Source organism: Pongo pygmaeus, chromosome X, assembly GCF_028885625.2.
Source record: "Pongo pygmaeus isolate AG05252 chromosome X, NHGRI_mPonPyg2-v2.0_pri, whole genome shotgun sequence".
NCBI classification, from domain to species: Eukaryota; Metazoa; Chordata; class Mammalia; order Primates; family Hominidae; genus Pongo; species Pongo pygmaeus.
In genome coordinates this window covers 31864180-31888674 of record NC_072396.2, presented here as the reverse complement: position 1 = coordinate 31888674, position 24495 = coordinate 31864180, and the positions used below count along the sequence as shown (strand labels likewise).

General features: G+C 38.9%; 1 protein-coding gene across 9 annotated transcripts in view; it reads left to right on the top strand.

Moving 5' to 3' along the window:
- DMD (dystrophin) overlaps positions 1-24495 on the top strand; it is a 2105574-nt gene that overhangs the window by 1964295 nt on the left and 116784 nt on the right. The window lies entirely within an intron of this gene.

Below are 24495 nucleotides of genomic sequence, written 5' to 3'. Positions count from 1 at the left end.
TTCCTAAGGCCTGGCGGGTCATTAATGTGAACACTTAAATGATTTCTTTAGTATGGCTTGTTTTGTGTTTATGTAAGAGCCTGACAGTTGTGTTTTCTTTCCCCTCATAACTTGAATTTTTTTGAATAAGTACAGTGCATACAAATAAGGGTTTGAAAACACCAGTCTTTTTACACTGGACAAATGTCCAGATGTCTGGTTTGTCGTTTTAGATCTACAAGGAATATTCTGAAATGAATTATCTTAAGTTGCAGCTTGTTTTGGGTGTTGTTTTGGGGCAGGGTCTTGCTCTGTCTCCCAGGCTGGAGTGCAGTGGTGCGGTTATAGCTTATGGCAGCCTCGAACCCCTGGGCTCATGCGGTTCTTCTGCCTCAGCCTCCTGAGTAGCTGGAACTACAGGAATGCACCACCACACCCAGCTCATTTTTAAAATTTATTTTTATTTATTTTTGTAGAGATGGGTCTCACTATGTTGCCCAGGCTGTGTTTTTATATATTTTTTTAATAGAAAAACGTCATGTCTTTTCTACTTTTTCAAGCCTGCATTTCTGTGAATGGATATGTTGATAGACAAACACATAAGGCGATCTCTTTGGATTTAGGGTTATGTGATGAACACCGTGGGAATCAGGGTACTTAAACATAAATTCTGTGTAGGTATATGTAAGTGGGGTGTGCGTGTGTCAGGGGGTACATAGCTATTACTGCTTTTGTTGTCATAGATTCTCACAAAATGAATTGCAGCTATAGAGACACCAAGGTCTAGAGAAGAGATATTAGCCAAAAAATGGTTTTATTAAACATTTTTCTAATTATACACGATTAAATTTCTTCTAGAAAACCTGAAAAATGTAAATAAAAAACTTGAAAAAGGAAAAACAAAGTCACTTATACTAGCCAGAGAGATCCAATACATTTCGAGTAATATGTCATTTCAGTCTGGTTATAAGTGTGTAAACGTTTAAAATTTTAAATAAAATTGGGATCAGCTCATTTTCAAGTGCTACATTTCCAGCCCCTACGGAATGTTTTTGGCTTATAATTGTGGACTGTTTATACCACAGGTGGAAAACGTGAATGCTTATCTTTTGGCAAATGAGAGAATGAAAAGGCTTCATCTGAAGTGGGCAGCAGCTGTCCTGAGCAAGCTGGTCTTTCTATCCCAGTACTCCCAAGACCCCTGATTGTACAAGAGAAAAACTAGAAATCTGTCCACAAAGAGCTAATTTAAATTTGTCTGTGGGCCTCCTGATCATAACCTGTGGTTTACACAGATTTAGCCCACTTCCAACATTTCCTACGCTAATTACAGTAGTTTCTAGTTGTAATATTTTAATTCAGTCTTATTTTAAAATCATTATTATTATAGAATTAATACCTATTCATATTTTTTAAGTTTAAAAATATAGACAGGCTAACAATAAAGAAGAGACAAATCATTCATAACCCCACTTCTTAGAGTTAGCTGCTGTTTAATAATCTAGGATCTTCAAAAATGTCTTTCTATACATATATTTTTATAGAAGTTGAATCATTCTGTCTTATAGCTTGCTTTTTTTTTTTTTCCACCGGAAAGTGATGTATTACCATGGCCATATTTCCATTTTGTTGTATAGTATTCTCTACCACTTTCAATTACTCTGTAATGAGAAATTGCAAACACGTTTGATGAAAAGCTAATTATGGACTATCAATGAATACATGTTTGCTCCTTTAATACAAATTAAATATACATTTAATCATTATATTTCTAAAATTTTCTCCATAGTTTAGATGTGGTGATAAACTCAAAACTGATAATCTCTCATGGCTTGTGACATTGGGCTTGTGACATCACTCAATTTTGAATGATAACAGAATTTTACAGTTGCAGGGGATTTTAGAACTCATTTATTGCAAAGTTTCTCTTTTATGAAATCAACTTTCAGGTATAATTTTTATATAATAAAAGGAAGTCATCGTAAGTGTGTGATCAATTCCAGCCCCCTTTGAAATTCTGTTTCTTGCTAGCCCAATAACAAACCATTTGCAAGTGAACTAAGTGTTGAAATTTGCTTTTCACCTTTCAGAGTTAATATTTCCAATAGTTTTGTAACAATCAAACATTCGTTGGGCTTTTATCCAAGTGGTGATTCATCAGATAACATCTCCCATTTATTGCGGGCCTATTGTATGTTTTCCACATGGGACGTGCCAGCAACCAACCTGCATGGTGGATGGTATCAACATCCACATTTCACAGGACAGCGAAGCCAGGCTCAGGGAGGAATTGATCAGGGCTACACAGCTATGTGGGGCTACACCTGGATTTGTCCTCAGTTTTCTGTTAGTACTTTCACTGTTCTCATTGATTTTATTTACTAGGTAGAGTATATTTATGTTGGTTACTACATACCTGCTACACGTATATAGGAATTGATAGTTTTACCTATGAATGGTAAGTTACTTGAGTGGTATTTCTGGAAATGGTATGGTGGGTTCCTAAACAGTGGGCACTCCTTTCACTGTTGCCTGGCACACATAGAATGATTGTTGTATGGCTACATCCTTTTTTGTTTGTTTGTATTTTGAGACAGAGTCTCACTCTGTCACCCAGGCTGGAATGCAGTGGCAGGATCTTGGCTCACGGCAACCTCCGCCTCCCCAGGATGAAGCGATTCTCCTGCTTCAGCCTCCCAAGTAGCTGGGATTACTAGGCACCCGCCACCATGCCCAGCTAATTTTTGTATTTTTACTAGGGACGGGGTTTTGCCATGTTGGCTAGGCTGGTCTCGAACTCCTGACCTCAGGTGATCCTCCCACCTTGGCCTCCCAAATTGTTAGGATTACAGTTACAGGCGTAAGCCACCGTGCCCAGCCTGCCTACATCCTTGAGATCCCATATAAGATTAACTACCAGCACTGCCTTTCCCCCTCTCCAAAATTATAGTGTTTCAAAGTCGAAACATAAGCATAAAATACTGAAAAGAAACTTTTCATTGATTTTTAGCTTTTACTTACTAGTTTATATTTTTCTTCTTCAAGAGGTATCCCTTTAGGTCCAAATTGCTCTTTGAGCTGGATGAAATGGTCGGAAGCCTTCAACCACAGTCAGTTCATGAAAGGTACCTTGAAAGCAGAAATGGTGTTGTGGTCTGGCGTGTCAAATGTTTGAGACCACATCTAGCCCCCTCTCCTAATCGAACCTGAACCTCATGTCTCTGGTGAGGTGCTGAAAATATCAAGATGTTGCTTTTTCCCTCTGTACCCCCACTCCAGACGTACTCTACTGTGGAAGCTACTACAGTATGCATGGTAGGTTACACGTTCCTAGAGACACCCACTTCTAAGGAGATTTCCATTCTCTAATTTGCCAAAGTTCCCAAGCAGCCTGTTCAACACATGTTTATGTTACCTGCCTTGCCCTCAAAAGCATTCAGGTGTTCCCCTGCACCCAGGGTTTGAACACAATAGGATTAGAAGCTGAAAACATTTTGTTAGAACTGAAAAAGTAGCAAGTATTTACTGATGAAAAGCTATAATATTGCTTGAGATATTACCATTGGAGCTCTCTAATACATTCTAGGTGGTTTTCTTTTTCATTCCTTTTCCACTGATTTTCTACAATGAATTTATATTATTTACAATTAGATGTTTGGTAAAAAAGTTTCTTCGTCAATACCCCCATTCCATTTCTTACTTAGTGTCTCTATAGCTACAATTCATTAACTAATGAGAACTTCTGACAGAAAAGCAGCAGTAGCCACATACACACACACATACACACACACACACACACACACACACACACGCCCCACATATATGTAGATAATTTATACTTACCCTGATTCTCATGGACTTTGTCAGGTAACCTTAAACTCAAAGAGATCATCTCATGTATTTTTAGTCTGTATGTCCAGTCGTGAAAAATGCAGATGTAGACATTTTAGTGGTAGAGAAAATAGAACTTTTTTGATTAAAAAATAGATAAAAAACTACATAAGATAATTAATTTCAGATTATTTCCAACAGATCTAAAATGGCTTTGCAGAGGAGGTTTCCATCAAGTGTTAGAAATATTGTGTTTCCCTCATTTTTCGGCTGTGTACCTACACAAAAAATTGAGAGAAAATATTGCCAGAGTCCTACACAAACAAAGCAAGACATAGCAAAGAAATAATTTAAAGGTTCACTATGATGACTGAACAGTCATTAGGAATTTGAGTCCCCGGAAAATTTTTTACATCACATTAATGGTTTGACAAAAGCATTCTCTTGGATTTTCACAGGGAAGAAATCACTAAAAGCAACTGGAAATCAGTTTTCTTTCAGCATTTGTCTGTGACTATCCCCAATAGTCATAGAATGCTAGTAGAGAATAGTAGTGGAGTAAGTGGGATCTAAGAGACCAAGTGTCTCATGTCTATTTTTTGTAGACCTTGGTGCTTTATCTTTAAAATGTGAGGATATTGGGGCTGGGCACGGTGGCTCACGCCTGTAATTCCAGAACTTTGGGAGGTCGAGGCGGGCAGATCACCTGAGTCAGGAGATCAAGACCTTCCTGGCTAACATGATGAAACCCCATCTTTACTAAAAAAACAAAAAATTAGCCAGGCGTGGTGGCACATGCCTGTAATCCCAGCTACTCAAGAGGCCGAGGCTGGAGAATCACTTGAACCCAGGAGGCGGAGGATGCAATGAGCTGAGATGGCGCTGTTGCACTCCCTCCTGGGCAACAAGAGTGAAACTCCATCTCAAAAAAAAAAAAAAAAAAAAAAAAAGTGAGGATATTGGACAAGTGTCTAAGAATTTTGTTTTTCTTTTACTTTGGGCTGAGGGTGGGGCAGGCTGTTTCTAAACTTGCTGTGATCATTATTTTTCAAGAGGTACCTTTCAACTAACTCTGCAGACAAGTGGATTTCTAAAAGTGTAATCATTCCTATGTTTTAAAATGTACATTCTGAGAAAACAAACAACAGGAGAAGATCATGCCACCCATCCGTGTCTTACAGGCTGAGTGAGGCAAGCTGTTGTCAAATAGAGAGGCTCTTGAGATATTTCCCATTAGACTCCTCTGGTTCATCCATTTGTTATTGAGAGGGCACATTCTTCGTCACTCCCTAGAAGTAATAATATGTTTGATTCATGAGGTGAATTTTAGATTTCTATTAGCATTTTTACAAATGTAATGGAAAGACTGTTCCAATAGGTTAGCTTGGTGATTTAAAACTCTGAGCTCTTCAAGGCTCCAGAAAGCATTTACAAAATCAGTAGATGTTAGATAGTAATATGCTCTGGAATTTATTTTGAAATACTAATATAATATTGATTTACATGAAGTGCAGTTATGTGGTTAAAAGCCTATCCTTTTCTCACAATTTATGTCTAGGTCCCTAAGTTCATTACTGAAATTTTAAGAAAATATTTTTTAAAAAGCTCACCCTGCCCCCACACACATAATATATGCTGCTTAAAGATACTTTTATTGGGTGTTTTGTTTGTTTGTTTGTTTGTTTTTGACAGCATCTTGCTCTGTCACATAGACTGGAGTGCAGTGGCCTGATCATGGCTCACTGCAGCTTTGAACACCCAGGCTCAAGTGACCCTCCCACCTCAGCCTTCCAAGTAGCTGGGACTATAGCCGTGTGCCACCGTGCCTGGCTAATCTTTTTTTAAATTTTTTGTAGAGATGGAGGTCTCACCATGTTGCCCAGGCTGGTCTCAAACTCTTGGGCTCAAGCGATCCTCCCACAGCTCTGAGATTCCAAGGGTGAGCCACTGCACCTGGCCTCACAATTTCCAATTACAAACTTAAGTAATCAAGAGAGTATTTACATATGGACAGATATACTGACCAACAGAGTAGAATTTAGGCTGGGCACAGTGGCTCACATTTGTAATCCTAGCACTTTTGGAGGCCGAGGCGAGCAGATCACTTGAGCTCAGGAGTTCAAGACCAGCCTGGGCAACATGGTGAAACCCCATCTCCCCATCTCTACAAAAAATACAAAAATTAGCCAAGCATGGTGGCATGTGCCTGTAGTCCCAGATACTCAGGAGGCTGAGGTGGGAGGGTTGCTTGAGCCCGGGAGGTTGAGACTGCAGTGAGCCGAGGTTACATCACTGCACTCCAGCCTGGGCAACAGAATGAAACCCTGTTTAAAAACATTTTTTCTTAGCCTGTCTTATTGGGCGGGGGGGGGGGTCTCTTAATTATAAATACAATAAAATATGTGGTTCCCCAATGGTTCCTTTTTAAATTACAATGTGAGTTTTTTTGCATTTGTGATACTGTCAGTATAGTACAAGAAGACCAGTTTATGAAGGAGACATGTAGGTAAAAATAGGATAATGTGAAGAGAGAATCACTGCACTTCAGAAAGCTGATTTTATTTCAAGCAGTTTATTAAAATCTAGATGCACCATATGTTCTGATGTTACTTATTCCAATTTCCTTTTCCTTCATTGAAGCCCTTTTAACCACAAGTTTTTTCTCAAGGGGTACTGGTTTTCCTTTTCTTAAGTTATAGCATTCTTCAGAAGGATCTAGCCCTTTTTAATCTGTTGCCCAATTTTTGGATCCTACTATCCAGCATGATGCTCACCTGAATGATGCAAAAGCTCTCAATGTTCAAAAATGGACTTCTGAGTGTTTTTGGAATTCTTAGGAAAAGTGGTCTTTAAAAACCATAAGATTTGAAGGCAGTCTATCAGCACGTGGCCCTTAGCTTCATGTCTGTGGTTTGCAGAGAGCTTCAGAATGTTAAAATGAGGGTTTAATTTTAGGGTCTGCTGGGCCTGAGGTTAGGGGTGTGATTCTTCAGCAGTTCTAGTTAGGAGAACTAGTTAAATCCTAGTTAAGTCAACGGGGCTAAAAGCTTTTTAAAGATACATCAGTATCATTATAAATCAGCAATTTGCAAGAGAGTTAAAAACACTGCTATCAAAATCCTTGTACCTCTTTCCTCAGCTTGCCCAAGAGGAAGGGATATTGTAGTTATTTGTTAATTCTCCTCTTTTGATAGGCTTTCTACATTCCATTAAGTATTCCCCTCCTGAGGATGCTCTTGGGTTAGGAACTGCAGGATTCTGAATGACTATGAATTCCTTCCTTTTGCATTAGGAGCTTGTCCTAATGCTTTTCTCTGCATATTTTGTGAACTAAACTGTTCTCCACTAAGCTACTCAATATTTAGCTTTCCTTGGCTCTTGCTTCTAGTTCCTTAACATATTGCTCAGTGTTAAAACCTCTGCCTTTTGACTTTTTACTGCCATAACGCTTTGAACTGGAAAGGATATCTAGATTCAGATGCCCGCTTTGGTGTGACCTCGGGCAAGTCCCTTGCTTTCTATTGGTCTTCATTTTCTTATATGTCCTGTTGGCCAGTGATCTTTCATCATTAAATGACTGGTTTTGTTTTAACTCCTGGCTAGAGTAAAGCTTGGTTGTATGAATGTTGTCAGCCCTAAACCCCCAGTTCCTCTTTGTCACCACCAACCTAAAGGATATGAATAATAGGATAATCATATTTATTAATTAAAAAAAATTTTTTTTTTTGAGACGGAGTCTCACTCTGGCGCCAGGCTGGAGTGCCGTTGCACGATCTCATCTCACTGCAACCTCCACCTCCCGTGTTCAAGGGATTCTCCTGCCTCAGCAGCCTCCCGCCACCACGCTCAGCTAATTTTTGTATTTTTAGTAGAGACGGGGTTTCACCATGTTGGCCAGGATGGTCTCGATCTCTTGACCTCATGATCCATCCACCCGCCTCGGCCTCCCAAAGTGCTGAGATTACAGGCGTGAGCCACTGCTCCTGGCCTATAATCATATTTGTAATAATTGTACTTTATTTGTGTAGCACTTTACAATGGCGAAGAGTTTTCAGAAATAACCATATTTAATCCTCACACAGCTGTAGATTAGCTGGCATATGACCTGGATTTTCTATCAATTTCAGTTTCAGATTTTTTGTCCTGTCATCCCTTTGAGTATCCTTCCAGTTTTTGATTTGGGAAATAATGCTACCATATTGGTGGATGGGGCAACTTTTCCCTTCTTTCCATTTGGACTTGAGCAGACTGAGACTCAAGACTTGATTTGATTTATACTCACTGTGGTAGAAGATAAGGAACCAAGTCCAGAACACACATTTTACGAACTCTGAGTTCTCTATTCTCAAAGGAACATCCATTACTCTTAGCATGATTTATAAAACTGCTTTATCAGCATAATTAAACTGGAATCCATATGACATTCTTTATTCCCTAGCTGACAAAATTAGCACAGGATATTTACTCAAATTTGTTATTAAGGCTGTTATAAATGTTCTCCCTTTACTGTTCAGCTTATAAAAGAAAAAAGAAAGATAATCTGCTCTTTCAACTTTGATTAGAATCCATTGACTTTCCCCATTTGTAAAATAGAAATGTAATTTCCAAATCAAAATTTATGGCATTTTAATGGACTGTTCTAAATATTATAATATTTTTTCTTGTTCAAATAACTTGATTTAAAGCTTCTAATTGAAGAACATAAATAAATAGATATTTCTGAATTGCATCTCTCAAAGCTTATTTCAGAAGGAAACTCAAAAAGAATTGTTCCTTAGACTTTGACTGGTTTACAGTTTTAAAAGAGCTGCCAAATTGTAGTTTACTGATCTAAATAAGAGGAACATTAAGGTTACACCTGCAGCTAGAAGAAAAGTGCTGGATGTGTACAATTTTATGTAGCTGGATCTGCAGAAGATGATTTTTGCACACAGAATAAAGGCATCTAAAAACGTGTCTGCTCTTATTCAGACATTTCCAATATTTCTTTTTTAAGCCCACAAGTCTGATTACCTCTGTATGTCTCTTGGGAGCTGCAATTTTGCTGGAAAGAGATTCAGAACAGTCAGAACACTCACATAAAATAGATAAGAGAGTTTTTAAAGTCTGTACCCTCTACGGTAGTAATAAAATGACCTAAAAATATTCTGAAAGTCTCTCTTATGACATAGTGGATGAATCATTAGCTTATTTATGAATTGGTGATATTCTGTGAGAATGTTTCAAAATTTGCTATTCCACAAAGTGTTCATCGCTTGCATAACTCCAGGAAAGTCATTACACCCCCTCATAAATAGAAGCTTATATAACGGAGACAAATGTTGCTTATATTGACATATTTACATACAGATTTCTTTACCAAGCATTAATTTTGGTAAGAAAGTGATTGTTTTTAATATTTTACTTTCTTGGTCTGTAAAGAGGCTATCACTTTAAGGCCAGGCATGGTGGCATGCACCTGTAGTCCCAGCGCCTCCAGAGGCTGAGGCAGGAGGATCCCTTGAGCCCAGGAATTTGAGTCCAGCCTGGGCAATATAGCAAGACCATGTCTTAGGGGAAAAAAAGAAGCTATCACTTAAGAGCAGTGCTTCTCAAACTGGTGAAGGGCCGGGTTTTTGTTGGTGGTGGGTTTTTTTGTTTTTTTGAGACAGGGTCTCGCTCTGTTGCCAGGCTGGAGTGCAGTGGTGCGATTTTAGCTCACTGCAACCTCTGCCTCCTGGGTTCAAGCGATTTTCCTGCCTCAGCCTCCCGAGTATCTGGGATTACAGGTGCGTACCACCACACCCAGCTAATTTTTGCATTTTTAGTAGAGATGGGGTTTCACCATGTTGGCTAGGATGGTCTCGATCTCTTGACCTCATGATCCGCCAGCCTCCGCCTCCCAAACTGCTGGGAGTACAGGCGTGAACCACCGCACCCAGCCACGGTGGTGGTTTTTTACATACTACACATCACAGATTTTTAGGTGATTCTAATGAAACTGACAAGTAATGCATTCACACCACATGTAACTCAACAGTCAAGCTCAATAACCCTCGACCTCGTCTGTACCCTGCTCCACGAGATGAATGCATTGATCATGAATTTGGATGTCATGGCAATGTCAAATTGCTATAGAAGTTACTTAACACACTGTCCATATCTATGCTTGTGAAAGACCATATTTTGAGTAGCACTGTTCTAGAGCACTTAATTTTTGAAAGTATAAATGTAAACTCAAATCAAGTGACTCAGGTCGGGGGAGGATAATTAACCAAACAGGAACACCTGACAATGTTATTGATATGGTTTAATGTTTTGCCAGTTGAGTCAAGTTCAGGCAGAGGAGGGATCTATCTTCTTTCCCACTTGGTAGCTCGCCTTAGCAATTATTTTAGAAGACAAAGCATAGAAATCATTGTGTTACAGGAAGGAACCAGAGATTAAGTGGCAGAGCCACTGCTGCCTAGTTTAATGTCTCTCCCACCCCCTATAATTAAATATGATGTATATAACGTGATAAATTTAAAATACAGGTTTGTTTTTATCTAGAATATAAACTATGATATGTCCACTCTTTATGGGGTGCATTCAGTGGGGAACTAATTGATTATACTGTGACTTTCCTATTGTCACTTTATGAGTTTAGGTTTGGAGGCAATGTTTTGTAGCATCAAAATTGTTCATTGACTTTGAGGCTGGATTTAAATTCTGATTCTGTCACCAGTTCTCTGTGGTCAAAAAGGAAGAAGGAAGCCACTAATAATTTGGAACCTCAGTTATGTGATGTATTAAGTAGTTATGATGAGACTTGTGTTGTGAGGATTAGAGATGACATATGTAAGATGACAGAATGTCTGATGTAGTAACTGCTCAAGGAATTATAATTGCTATTAATAGTGATATGCATTATTATTATTAGTTATTATTATCATATACCAGTGTCTCTCCTTATTTAATAATCTATTGGGTTCCTGAATTTAGATATGAAGAATTCAGATAATGAGAGACACTCAGGTTTAGGTCTTCACATTTGACACTCAAGGAGCCACTTAATTTTTCTGAAATATTTTACTTCTTAACTAAGGTGATAAAGATCACCTGATCACAATTTAGCCTAACTTTTGGAAAGCATACACTTACTTTAATTTGACATGCAAATTAGAATAATACATTTGCTACTGTGTTGTTTGCCCTACCCCAATTCTAAAACAATATATCATTCAGGATAAAAAAGACTACACTTGGGAGGCCAAGGCAGGTGGATCACCTGAGGTCAGGAGTTTGAGACCAGCCTGGGCAACACGGTGAAACCCCATCTCTACTAAAATAAAAATTAAAAAAAGCCGGAAGTGGCGGCGTGTGCCTGTAGTACCAGATACTCAGGAAGCTGAGGCAGGAGAATTGCTTGAACCCGGGAGGCACGGGTTGCAGTGAGCCAAGATCACGCCACTGCACTTCAGCCTGGGCAACAGAGTGGGACTCTGTCTCAAAAAAGAGCATAAATATCTAATAAATGATGGCGGTACTAGTCTATGGTAGTGGAGGTATCACAGAATGGCTGTAGAGATGAGGAGGGCTAAAACTGTGAAAAGCCTTATATGGTATGTCGAAGGTTTTTATACTAAGGTTTTTGATTTGGGAGATGTATCAATCAGGGTCTGCCTAGTCAGAAAACATAAACCCTCTAGTTATTTCAAACAAAGGGAATTTAATGCGGGAAATTGGTTACTCAAGAAGCCACACACACGGCATGAAGTTTCTGTTATACCTAGGGCTGGAGGGACAATGACAAGAGGTGGTATCACCAGAGCCCCAGATGTCGTGGGCATCAAGGTGGAGTTGGAACCATTGGCCGGCTGGGACCAATGAGGGAGGGGCTCCGAGGGAACTGGGGCCAGGAAGGAGACACAGTTAGCCAGACCTATTGCTGGAGGTAGAACGAAAAAGGAAGTAGGCCCGGCTTCTCCTTTCCACCTGCCCTCTAGGCTTCTGCCAGTGACTCCTATTGGCCAAACTTACTTGGAAGCCAATAGGTAAGGGAGCAGGAAAATGTACAGCAATAAACAGCAGAGCAGAGAAAAGGCAGAGAAAGTATCAAAAACCAACAAGCAAATGATTGAAGTACAGGAGATCCCATGGACAGTAAGGCAACCAACCCTCTATGCAGATATTTCGGGAACAAGAAACATAAAAAAAACTAAAAAGCTTTCATAGGAGTTTGAGGTGACATAGATAAGATACCAGAAGGACACCCTGGGTTCAAAGGAAACTCATCTTAAAGGAGAGGAGGTAGCAATTAAAACAAATCATCTGCGGAGAAGTCCAAACACTTAAGGATAAGCTTCCATGCATTTGATGAAAGTACTTGCAACGTTTACAATTGTTTATGCTCATGACTCTCAAGACTAAATACAGACATACCTTGGAGATTTTGCAGGTTCAGTTCCAGAACACTTCAATAAAGCAAATATCACAATAAAGTAAGTCACACAAATGTTTTGGTTTTCTAGTACATATAAGTTATGTTTACTCTATAATGTAGTCTAGTAAGTGTGCAACAGCATTATGTCTTAAAAAACAACGTACATACCTTAATTTAAAATACATTATTGCTAAAAAAAAAACTAACAATCACCTGAGCCTTCAGCCACTAATAATCCTTTTGCTGGTGGAGGGTCTTGCCTCGATGTTGATGGCTGCTCAGCATGGTGGTTGCTGAAGGTTGGAGTGGCTGTGGCAATTTCTTAAAATAAGACAACAGTGAAGACTGCCACTCAGTTGACTCTTCCTTTTGTGAAAGATTTCTCTGTAGAATGTGATACTATCTCATGAAACCACTTACTTAGCTCATCCATAAGTAGCAACTCCCTATCCATTAAAGTTTGATCATGAAATTGTAGCAATTCAGCCACATCTTCACGCTCCACTTGTGATTTCAGTTTTCTTCCTGTTTTCACTACATCTGCAGTTACATCCTCCACTGAAGTCTTGAACCCCTGACAGTCATCCATGAGGGTTGGAATCAACTTCCAAACTCCTGGTAATGTTGGTATTTTGATGACTTCCTATCGATCACAAATGTTCTTAATGGCATCAAGAATCACTTCCAGAGATTTTTTTTTTTTTTTTTGAGACACAGTCTTGCTCTGTTGTCCAGGCTGGAGTGCAGTGGCATAATCTAGGCTCACTGCAACCTCTGCCTTCCTGGGTTCAAGTGATTCTTCTGCCTCAGCTTCCCGAGTAGCTGGGACTACAGGTGTGTGCCACTACGCCCGGCTAATTTTTGTATTTTTGGTAGAGACGGGGTTTCATCATGTTGGCCAGGCTGGTCTCAAACTCCTGACCTCATGATCCACCTGCCGCAGCCTCCCAAAGTGCTGGGATTACAGGCATGAGCCACCGCACCTGACTTCCAGAGATTTTCCATTTACTCTGCCCAGATCCATCAGAGGAATCACTGTCTATGGCAAGCTATAGCCTTACAAAATATTTCTCAACTAATAAGAGTTGAAAGTCAAAATTTTCTCTTAATCCTTGGGCTACAGAATGGATGTTGTGTAAGCGGGCATGAAAACGTGAATCTCTTTGTACATCTCCATCCAAGCTTTTGGGTGACAAGGTGCATTGTCAGTGAGCAGCTATATATATATGTATATATATATATATATTAGGAGCTCTATAGTTTTAATAAGTTATTTTGCTTTTAGCAGTTTAAATTAAAGAGAGTTGGTGATTGGATCAAAACCCACAGTGTTTTATAATTAAAGGAGAACATTATATCCTTATATCCACCGGTGCAGTGGGAGAAATGCTTGTATTCCTAAAGCAATTCAGTTCAGTTTTTAAAAGCTCTAATGGCTAGAAAGTTTATTCTTTTGTTCAGTTGGAATGTTGCCCTTGGTAATGACTACCCATTTTATCAAGGTCCTCTTAAAACTCAGAGTCTAAAATTAAACTTCACTTATATGCAGAGTGGTACAGAGTGTAATTGACTGATAGTTTTTTTTTGTTTTTCCTTTTCATATAACCCAGAATTAAGCTGTTAATGGACGCCATGCTATCTTTGGGGCTCATCTTGAGTTTGTTATCAGTGAAACCCCTCTCTTAACAAGAGTTTCTAAGTGCATCTCCTGTTCCTTTGAAACACTACAGTTGTGAAATGTGCTTTGCACCTATAGATCTGGACTCATCTCTGACTGCTTGACTGCGTAACCTTAGCCAAAACACCGTTTCTTTGATCTCAACTCGCTTTTCTGTTGAATGGAGTTAATTCCTCCATTTTTGCAGTATTGGATGATTAAACGAAATGATTTGTGTGTGTGGGTGCATATGGCTCTAGCACACACAGATGAAAGTAAGGCTTGTGAAAACAGCCTTCTGTCACAAGCAACCCAAATGTCCAACAATGATAGACTGGATTAAGAAAATGTGGCAAATATACACCATGGAATACTATGCAGCCATAAAAAATGATGAGTTCATGTCCTTTGTAGGGACATGGATGAAATTGGAAACCATCATTCTCAGTAAACTATCGCAAGGACAAAAAACCAAACACCACATATTCTCACTCATAGGTGGGAATTGAACAACGAGAACACATGGACACAGGAAGGGGAACATCACACTCTGGGGACTGTTGTGGGGTGGGGGGAGGGGGGAGGGATAGCTTTAGGAGATATACCTAATGCTAAATGACGAGTTAATGGGTGCAGCACACCAGCATGGCACATGTATACATATGTAACTAACCTGCACATTGTGCACATGTACCCTAAAACTTAAAGTATAATAATAATAAAATAAAATTTAAAAAAGCAGTTATATTTTGAAAGGAAACTTTTTTTGAACACTAGGTCTTACAGTGAGCTTGAAATATTCAGTAAACCATGCTGTAAACAGATACGCTGTCATCCAAGCTTTGTTTTTCCATTTATAGAGCACAGGCAGAGTAGATTTCACATAATTCCTTTTTTTTTTTTTTTTCCCTTCCAAGACAGAGTCTTGCTCTGTCACCCAGGCTGGAGTGCAGTGGTACGATCTTGGCTCACTGCAACCTCCGCCTCCCGGGTTCAAGCAATTCTCCTGCCTCAGCCTCCTGAGTAGCTGGGATAACAGGCGTCCGCCACCACACCCGGCTAATTTTTGTATTTTTAATAGAGACGAGGTTTCACCATGTTGGCCAGGCTGGTCTCCAACTGCTGACCTCGTGATCCGCCCACCTCAGCCTCCCAAAGTGCTGGGATTACAGGCATGAGCCACCGCACCCGGCCTGATTTCACATAATTCTTAAGGGCCCTGTGATTTCAGAATAGTAGGTGAGCACTGGCTTCAACTTAGTCACCAGCTGCATTAGGCCCTACTAAGAGAGTCAGCGTGTCCATTGAAGCTTTGAAGGCAGTCATTGCTTTCTCCTCTAGAGCTATGAAAATCCTAGATAGTGTCATCTTTAAATAGAAGGCTGTTTCATCTATGTTGAAAATCTATTGTTCATTGTAGCCACCTTCATCCATGATCTTAGCTTAATCTGGAAAACTTGGCTGCAGCTTCTGCATCAATGCTTGCTGCTTCATCTTGCACCTTAATGTTATGGATATGTCTTGTTTCCTTAAGCTTCTTGAAGCAAGCTCTGCTAGCTTCCAACTTTTCTTCTGCAGCTTCCTCATCTCTTTTAGCCTTCATAGAATTGAAGGGAGTTAAGGTTTTGCTCTGGATTAGGCTTTGGCTTAAAGAAATGTTGTGGCTAGTTTGATCTTCTATTCAGAGCACTCAAACTTTCTCCATATCAGCAATAAGGCTGTTTTACTTTCTTATCATTTGTGTGCTCGCAGGGTAGTACTTTTAATTTCCTTCATTAACTTTTCCTTTGCATTCACAACTTGGCTGTTTGGCATAAGAGGCCTAGCTTTCAGTCTGTCTCATCTTTCAACATGCTTTCCTCACTAAGCTCAATCATTAATAGCTTCTGATGTAAAGTGAGAGAGGTATGGCTCTTTCTTCCCTTGAACACTTAGAGGCCATTGTAGGGTTATTAATTACCCTGATTTTAATATTGTTGTGTCTCAGAACAGGAAGGCCAGAGAAGAGGGAAAGAGATGGGGGAACAGCTGGTCGGTGGAGCAGTCAGAACACATGTGACATTGATCAATTTAGTTTGCCATCTTACGTGGGTGTGGTTAGTTGCACCCCAAAACAATTTCAGTAATAACATCAAAGATTACTGATCACGGTTCACCATAATAGATATAAAAATAATGACAAATTTGAAATATTGAGGGAATTTTTAAAACGAGACACAGACCCAAAGTGAGCACATGCTGCTGGAAAAATGTCCATCGACATGCTCAACACAGGATTGCCACAAACCTTCAGTTTGTAAACAATGCAGTTTTCACAAAGGGCAATACAGCAAAGTGCAATTTAATGAGATGAGCCTGTAATGAGCCTCTTTAAAGCAGGAACTGTCTTCCTCATCTTTGTCACCAGTGCCTGGTGCATGGTAGCCTCTGAAAAAATAATTGTTCATTGAATGAAGCACCGTAGAGCAAGGGAGAGTGATTTTGCTCGGGAGGAAAACGAATACCACTCAAGAAGATGGAAAGATACAGATGAGGGTTTTCTAAGGCGGATTATTAAACTGGCAAGATGGAACTCTGGAGAGATGGAGTTCTTTCCAGAAAGTAGAAGATAAAGCCTCAAAGTAATTAAAATAGGGAATATCAATTAAGTTGTAGATTTTATTGGCAATTTGTTATCTTAGCAAAACCAAGTGAACTGCTGTTCTGGAATTAATTTTGCCCTAAAAGGAATAATTAATTGATAATTAAGGAGAAATAAGACCCTTAAAAAGTGTCAATATGGATTCAGAATTTATATGACAAAGAAAGGAAACACTGAACACAATTTGATGTGCCGATGGCCTCTTTCATTCATCGGTTTCCTGCTTCAGTAAACATTTAAGAGCGTGCCATGCATTTTCAAACTTCAGGGCAACAGGCTAAAAATATCAAGGAGAAAAAGGTTTACTGAGGGTATAGAAGTTTTTATGATCTTACTTTTATTGAACATTAAAACATGTATGTTCATTCTAGAAATTTTAGAAGATGAAGTGCAAAAACAAAATGAAAATCACCTCACATCTCAGTACCCAGAAATAGCCACTATTTACATTTTAAAAGATTGCTTCCGGTCTTCTTTCCTATGCATTTTTATGTAGTTGTTTGAGATAATATAATGTTTAAAGTGTTGTATCCTACTTTATTCACTAATATCATAAGTCTTCTCTTATTCTTAGTTCCTCAGAGATGTTATTTTTTGCTAGTTGCATTTTATTGGGGTACCACTTTTGTAAAAAAAAATTTCCCAATTTTTGAAAATTGTGACAAAGAAAAGTCAAATTCGTGTTGAATTTATGGAAGGAAATCTTTAAGAATCTGGAGGCTTATTACTAACAAGCTTCTGAGAAGAAAGCCAAGTAAAGTGTTATAATACCTTCTGTCCAACAAGCTACTTATGTATAAGTGATGTTACAGAATAAAGTCAGTGTGGTCAAAAACAGACAGTCAGTTATCAGAAAGTTGATAAGTAACATTTATCCTACGAAAAATATAGCTATGAATTTAAATCAATAGTTTTCTACCACAAATATCTTAATGGATAAAATTTTCTTTACCAAATACGTATGGTGTCAAGGTGACAAGGCAAGTATCTTTGTAAACTTTCTGAATTACAGGAACAGCTTTGCCCTACTTAGCAAGCAATTTTATACAGAAACTCAACTGTATGATGGGTTTCTGTAAGTTTTAATTTTCATAATAACTGATATGTAAATATTTAGTTACTTTTAACTTATCTCTCCAGGTAGAATGGCTAGCAGACTGTTTTATCTTCTCAAGACATTTGTGTGTACAGTTCCCATGTTCTTTTCAAGGTTCTTGCTTCTAACTGTCAGTTAAGGCTTGTAGCCTCTTACTTCAGTTACATTTTCTGGCCAAGATGCAATGAAAGAATATGGAGCTGATACTTATTTCCATAGTCGTTTCCAATTTTTCTACCGTTCCACGTAAGACTTTGAGGAACACCTTTATGCATAACACCTTTCTACATTTGATTCATGTAAGTGGAATCACTGAGTCGAATGGTGTTAATGTTTCTAAGCTTCTTGGAATGCACTGCCTGAAACTTTCTCAAAAGGCTGTAGCCATTTACACTCATAATACTTCAAAGTGCCAATCTAACCATGTCCTTCCCAGCATGGAGTATTGTTTTTACTTTTGCTATTGTAGCAAGGAAAATTAAACCATCTCATTGTTAATATTTGTGTATTTTTTATTTCTAGTGACCACAAATGTTTTCTTTTAAATATCTGCTGGGTGTTTTTCTTCTTTTTTGAGTAATGTGAAAACAAAACGAAGTTAACCCAACACAACTCTTCCAAACCTTTCTGATATAATACACACTTTTTTGTGTGTTATGTTGACGGGCTCTAGTTGGTAACAGCCTCCTGGTTACATAAATACTGTACAGTTTAATTTTTTTTTCAGCTAAATAAGCCTTATCCCTTTATCCATCCTTAGTGGATCTATTATCTACCCATTAAATTAAATTTTATTCTCTATACCAACTCCTGTTTTTTCACAATTTTTTAATATATGCAGAGCCCTAAATTACAGTGGCTCTCCTAATAAAAGGCTATTCAGTTATTAATAGAAAAGGAAGATTGCTTCCTGCCTCTTGGGTGAGGAAGACTCACGTATACCATAGATATGGTCAGTTTACATTTACAGTTTTCTGTGAGGCATTGATTTTTTTCCCCCGATAAATATGGAGTACTTAGAAGGTTCAAAACCTTTCTCTGGGTAACAGAACGCACAGATGTATAAGGCATGATCCCTGTTCATTGCCCAAGCTGGTGTGACTCAGGACATGCAGCGGACCTCATGATGTGATAGAAGTCCTTGACTGTGAGAGTGAAGGAGATGGTACCAGGTCTACCTGTGGCCAGTGGTGGAGCACTTACATTATTCTAAGTCCTTTCTGTCTGTAGAACCCAAATGACAACCATATTATTTTATCTTCTCTTATTGCTAGTGGTATCGTTTATTAATGCCAACGTATACCCATTTTGCTTTTCAAGGTTACTTTAAATGTCTTAGGTTGGGATGACCGAAGGCTTATACATTCAAATTTATAACACACACACACACACACACACACACACACACACACACCTTATTGTTGCCTGCTATCTTTCTACCTGTTGTGTAAGAAATCCTTTGAAAAAAGCCTATGTCAGCTTCACAAAAGACCTTACTGTGTTTTGGGGGAAATAAAATTGGGAAATAATAAAACAGTTAATAAATGTTACAAGACTGTGTACACCAACTTAAATAAGATTAAGGTCAAATGTACGGTACCTTATATAGGTAGGAAGAGCAGTATTAATTAGAATAATAGGGAGAGTTGTTTGGAGAGTGGAAAAAAACATTGCTCTAGGAAGGAATTTTGTAATACTCAGGTAAAGTAAAATGTAGGGCTAAGATATTCCAGATAGTGTAGCAGCATAAACAAAGGTATGAAAGACTGGCTTGTTTGTGAGTCAGTGAAGACATTGTTCTCTGAGAATCTACTCCAGAATTTTTTTTTTTTTTTTTTTGCTTTTTGAGACAGGGTCTCACTTTGTCACCCAGGCTGGAGTGCAGTGGTGCTGCCACAACCTCCTGGGCTCAAGTGATTCTCCTGCCTCAGCTCCCCAGGCAGCTGGGACTATAGGCACACACCACCATACCTGGCTAATTTTTTGTATTTTTGGTAGAGACAGGGTTTTGCCATGTTGTCCAGGCTGTTCTCAAATCTTGAGCTCAAGCCATCTGCCCATCTCGGCTTCCCAAAGTGCTGGGATTACAAGAATGAGCCACCGCGCCTGGCCACTCCAGATTTTTAAAAGGGAAATCTGATTCAGTGCCACTGGGGTGAACTAAGTGCCTTAAATTATAGAGTGAGAAATTTACATTGCATTTGATTGGCAATGGGAAAAACATTGTTAAATCTTCAGAAAAGAGAGATAATGAAGTCCGTCTTCTGTGTTTTGGAATAGGAATTTGGTGGGTGAGTGTAAGGACAGTTAGAGAGGGGGAGATTATTTCGTTTTGTTTTGAGGTAATTGACATGATGAGGGTCTTAGGATAGCAATGGGGGAAGGAAAAGGGAACATGACTCCAGAGGTTTTTCTTACCAAGGTAGAATTGCTGGAATGTAATCACAGATTGGACAGATTTTAAAGAAAAAGGGAGTTATATGTCTTCAAAATTTGAAGGCGTGGTGACACAGAGAATGGTGATACCATTGAAGAAAAGAGGAAATTGCAAACTGAGTGGAGCAATAGGGAATAGATATGAATTTGATTGAACTACATACTTATGGGTTTATTTACAATTTGTCTTCTTACAAAAATTTATTTTTGGTGGCTCATATAAATGTATGTGCTTCCATACCATAAGCATATATTTCTCATTAATCCTTTCAAAAACCCTGTAAAAGATATCTGTATCTCCATTGTGCAGATGAGGCTCAGAGAAAATAGGTAATTTTCTCACATTGCAAAGCAGGGATTTACATGTACTTTTAACTCCTAAACCAGTGATTTAGCCCCTCAGCTATACTTTCTTCCTGAGAGGGGACAGTGGCATTTTGAAGAGGAAATACTCTAAAGCCATTTGAAAAGGGGAACCGAAGACAGAGTTTATAGTCAACAGCATGATAAAAATATTACTTGCACTTTTATTATACTTTATAACAAGTACAGGGGCAGAGAAAGGTTCCTAACTTTTACTGAGCAAGTATATATCCAAGATATATCTCCTCTTTGGAGCTTTTGAGATACACCATCTCTTTTAGTTTTGCAACAGCCCTAGGAATAGGTACTATTATTGTTCCCTTTAAAAATGAAAAAAAAAAAAAAATGAAGCTTAGGAAAGTTAAGGTTACTTGCCCAAGCTTACTAGGAGACCATAGTGATGAAGAGGAAGGGCTTTAGGGTCAAATAGATTTGAATTTTACTTCTTAGGCCTTTGGTTTCCTTATTTATAAACTGGGATTGAGATAATGATATCACAGTTGAAGGTAATTATATGAGAATTTATGTTATTTATTGCAAACATAGGGTAAGCACCTAATAAGTGATAATCATTATTACTGTTATTTTACAGCAAAGACATAAATAGAGGCCATCAAGTTTTCTTCTCTACCCACTAGTTTTTCCATTGTACGGTAGTACTCTCCTGAAAGACAGTGGGTGAAGCCAAGAATTTGGAAGAAATCACAGATAGAGAAATCTCGAAAAGAAGATAGATAGATTTAATACTCAATCATTAAAAATATGTGCACATGACTTTAAGAAATCAAACATTGTAAGAGGATAGTATTGAAAAGTAAGTCTCCAACCACTCTTGGTATCAATCCCCTAATTTTACTTCCTAGAGACAATTAACAGTATAGTTTTTGTTTGCTTCTGTAAATATTTTTGCATATACAAACATACACATAAAAATATGCCCATTTTTGCACAATGAGAGCATAATAGGCACAGTGTTCTGTTCTTTGATGCTATCACCTTTTATATAATTAACCTAGAGTTTTTTTTTTTCCTGTAGAGCAATAGACTGACATTGTGAATGAAAACTTGCACTATGGAGAGTTATGTTAGTGTTTTAATAAGACAGGAACCCAGAAATAAATGTAGGAAGTTTAACATCAGCATCTCGTGGCCTTTAAGTCAAATTGGACAACCATTGAAAGCTTTATAAATGCTAACTGCTTCTCATGACTTCAGAAGCAAACAAAAAAATCATTATTCAAATAGGAAATTAAGATGATCATCAGAAGTACAGAGAGGATGTCCTTTTTAAAAGGCGGCACATCTAAGGGAGTGTCTGAGACCTGGCTTCTTCATTCAGGATGGAGCCTGCTGCTACTCTTTAAAAGAAATGTTCACATCCTTGCTTCCTGACTTCCTTCTATAACACAGTCTGCTTCACAACACTATGACTTTATATGTCAGAGCGGGTTAAGAGGAGCTGAATCTTAAAAATTTAAGAAGATGCCAAGGTCTAGTAACCACTCTTAACAGGGGGAAATTAGACCCTGCTTGCTTTTGGGAAAATTTGTTTTCCAGTTAGACCCTTGTCAAGGTTAAAGAAATTCACGGGCCCTCTGTTCGAATTGGGAGCAATTGGGAGCCCTTAAGCTGAATGAGTAGACTTGAAGTCCCACTTAGAATGAGCCTTTATATTTTTGTTCTGTGGCTTGGTCAGGGAAGGGATACACACTTGGGGAGAAAAAGACTTGGATTCTAGTTGGTGTTTTTCTCCTAGCTGACTAGGGAATTCAGAACAAGTTACTAAGAGCTTTCTGGTCCTTAGTTCTCTCTTTTGGAAAATGAAAATTTTAAATTAGAGAGTCTATTTCTAAGGCACCATATATTTCATTTTCTTAATAAAAAGTATATATATATTCCCCTAAAGAATACTCGTAAGAAAAAGGTAAAGTTAAAATTACCCAAATTATTTAATTCCTGGTTGCCCAGTAACCATTAACTTTTTCAGCAGTCAGGCAAGAACCACATTCCCACCTTGAGACAAGATTTAGGCCTTTCCAAACTTACCCTCGGGCTCTGTTCCAAGTTTATTTGTAAGTTAGTTGCTTACAATTTGGAATGAAATGTGTTATAAATGGTGGTTAGGTCCCTAAGTCACGGAATCTTAGTTAACCCTCAGAGTGCCTGATATACTGCACCACGTAAATAGAAAGCAGCTGTATGTTTCTATGGGAACAAAAAACTTCTGTGGGAAAAATGTTAGAAACTCGTACTGCAGGTGTTGATTATTCAGCAAACTTCTCTAGATAAGGAGGACTGGGAACTTCATCATTATTGGTCTAGTTACATGCCTGGTCACTCCCTCATCCCATTGACTGGTCAGTTTCCCTCCCTGTGGTCCTTGTGCAAGGGTTTCTGCCTCACCCCATACCCTCTGCTCCTTGCCCTATATCATGGTTCTTCTGAGGGTACTACTGCCCATTCACCCTTGTGCTAATTAGGATTACACACACACTGGGCAAGGAAAGACATTTCTTCTGTAGCGGAGAAGCGGGGAAGGCCATCAGAGGCTTTGAGTGTCAGAAAGATTTGGTCTTGAATGCAGGCTCTGGGATGCAACCGTAGGGAAGTTACCAAACATTTGTGAGCCTCATTTTATCTTTAACAAAGCTGATAATACAGAACTCAGGGCCTTGTAAGGACTCGATGGTATCAGGTACATACGACATTTGCCCTTGAGTGCTCAGTGAATGTTGGTATTCCTTCTGCCATCGGCCCGTCACTTCCGTTTTTCTCTTTGGCTCTACAGGGAATACTTGGATACAAAAAGAGCTGAAGTAAGAGTCACCTACGTCTTAGGAAGAAAGGGCTGCTTTAGGTTTATCCTCAAGTAGTTTTGTCCAGGATTCTGAGGAGAATAAAAGCTGGGTCAGATCCAGTGTGTTGAAAAGAAAGCTGAGGTGAGAAGTGAGAGAAACAGAGAGGCAGAGAAAGGGGGAATGAGCCCTGTCTGCTATGAAGTAGGAGGCAATCCAAAAGACAAGGAATCCCTGGTCATTGCCACTGAAAGGAGAAAGAAGGCAAACTCACTCCTGTGACTTCAGGGCCGTCCATGAGGTGGGCAGAGGAACTCAGAGTCTGCCCGATTCTTGGATTGAACCTTCAAATTGGTAAAGCTTTATATCAAGCAACTCCCAAATGCAATATAGTTTTGAGGAGATAAAGAAGAGTCTTTTCGAGCCTGGGCACAATAGCTCACGCCTGTAATCTCAGCACTTTGGGAGGCCAAGGCAGGCAGATCACTTGAGGTCGGAAGTTCGAGACCAGCCTGGCCAGCATGGTGAAATCTCATCTCTACTAAAAATATGAAAATTAGCTGGGCGTAGTGGTGGGCACCTGTAATACCAGCTACTTGGGAGGCTGAGGCACAAGAATCACTTGAACCCAGGAGGCAGAGGTTGCAGTGAGCCGAGATCATGCCACTGCATTCCAGCCTGGGTGAGAGAACGAGGCTCCGTCTCAAAAAAATAAAAATAAGAGTATTTTCCTGGAGTACCGGTAATATTGTTTCCAGATTCAAATGTATTGTCCAGATACACAGAGGGTAAGCAGGAAACCTTCAGGCATCCTTTATTAAAAGCACCTCAGTCTATGTCAAAGGGCCGGGCAGTCCATTATCTAATGAAAATCTCTTACCATTGATTTATTTGATCATAAATGCAGCTGCCAAGTGATTTTTTTTAAGGAATGATTTACATATTAGTGGCTTCAGCAGGATCTCATCATTAGCATCTAGTCTCCAGAAAAGTTAACACATAACAGTGCAAAGAAAACATTCTCTATCACATGCTTCTGCATGCATGGGCAATTTGAGTCATACCACCTGTTCCCCTCTTCTGTTATACTAGAGTATACAAAAAGCAGAGATACGCATAGTTTACTATGATCCTAGATGCTTAAATATCTTGAATTGTGTTCTATCTTGGACTAATTATTCATGCATAAAGACTCAACAGATTCTCTTCTTGCACCTTTCAAACAGCAACATCAACAAAACCCAAACACTGTATCTTTCCTAATGAGGTGAAAGCATGCGTACCAGCCTAAGA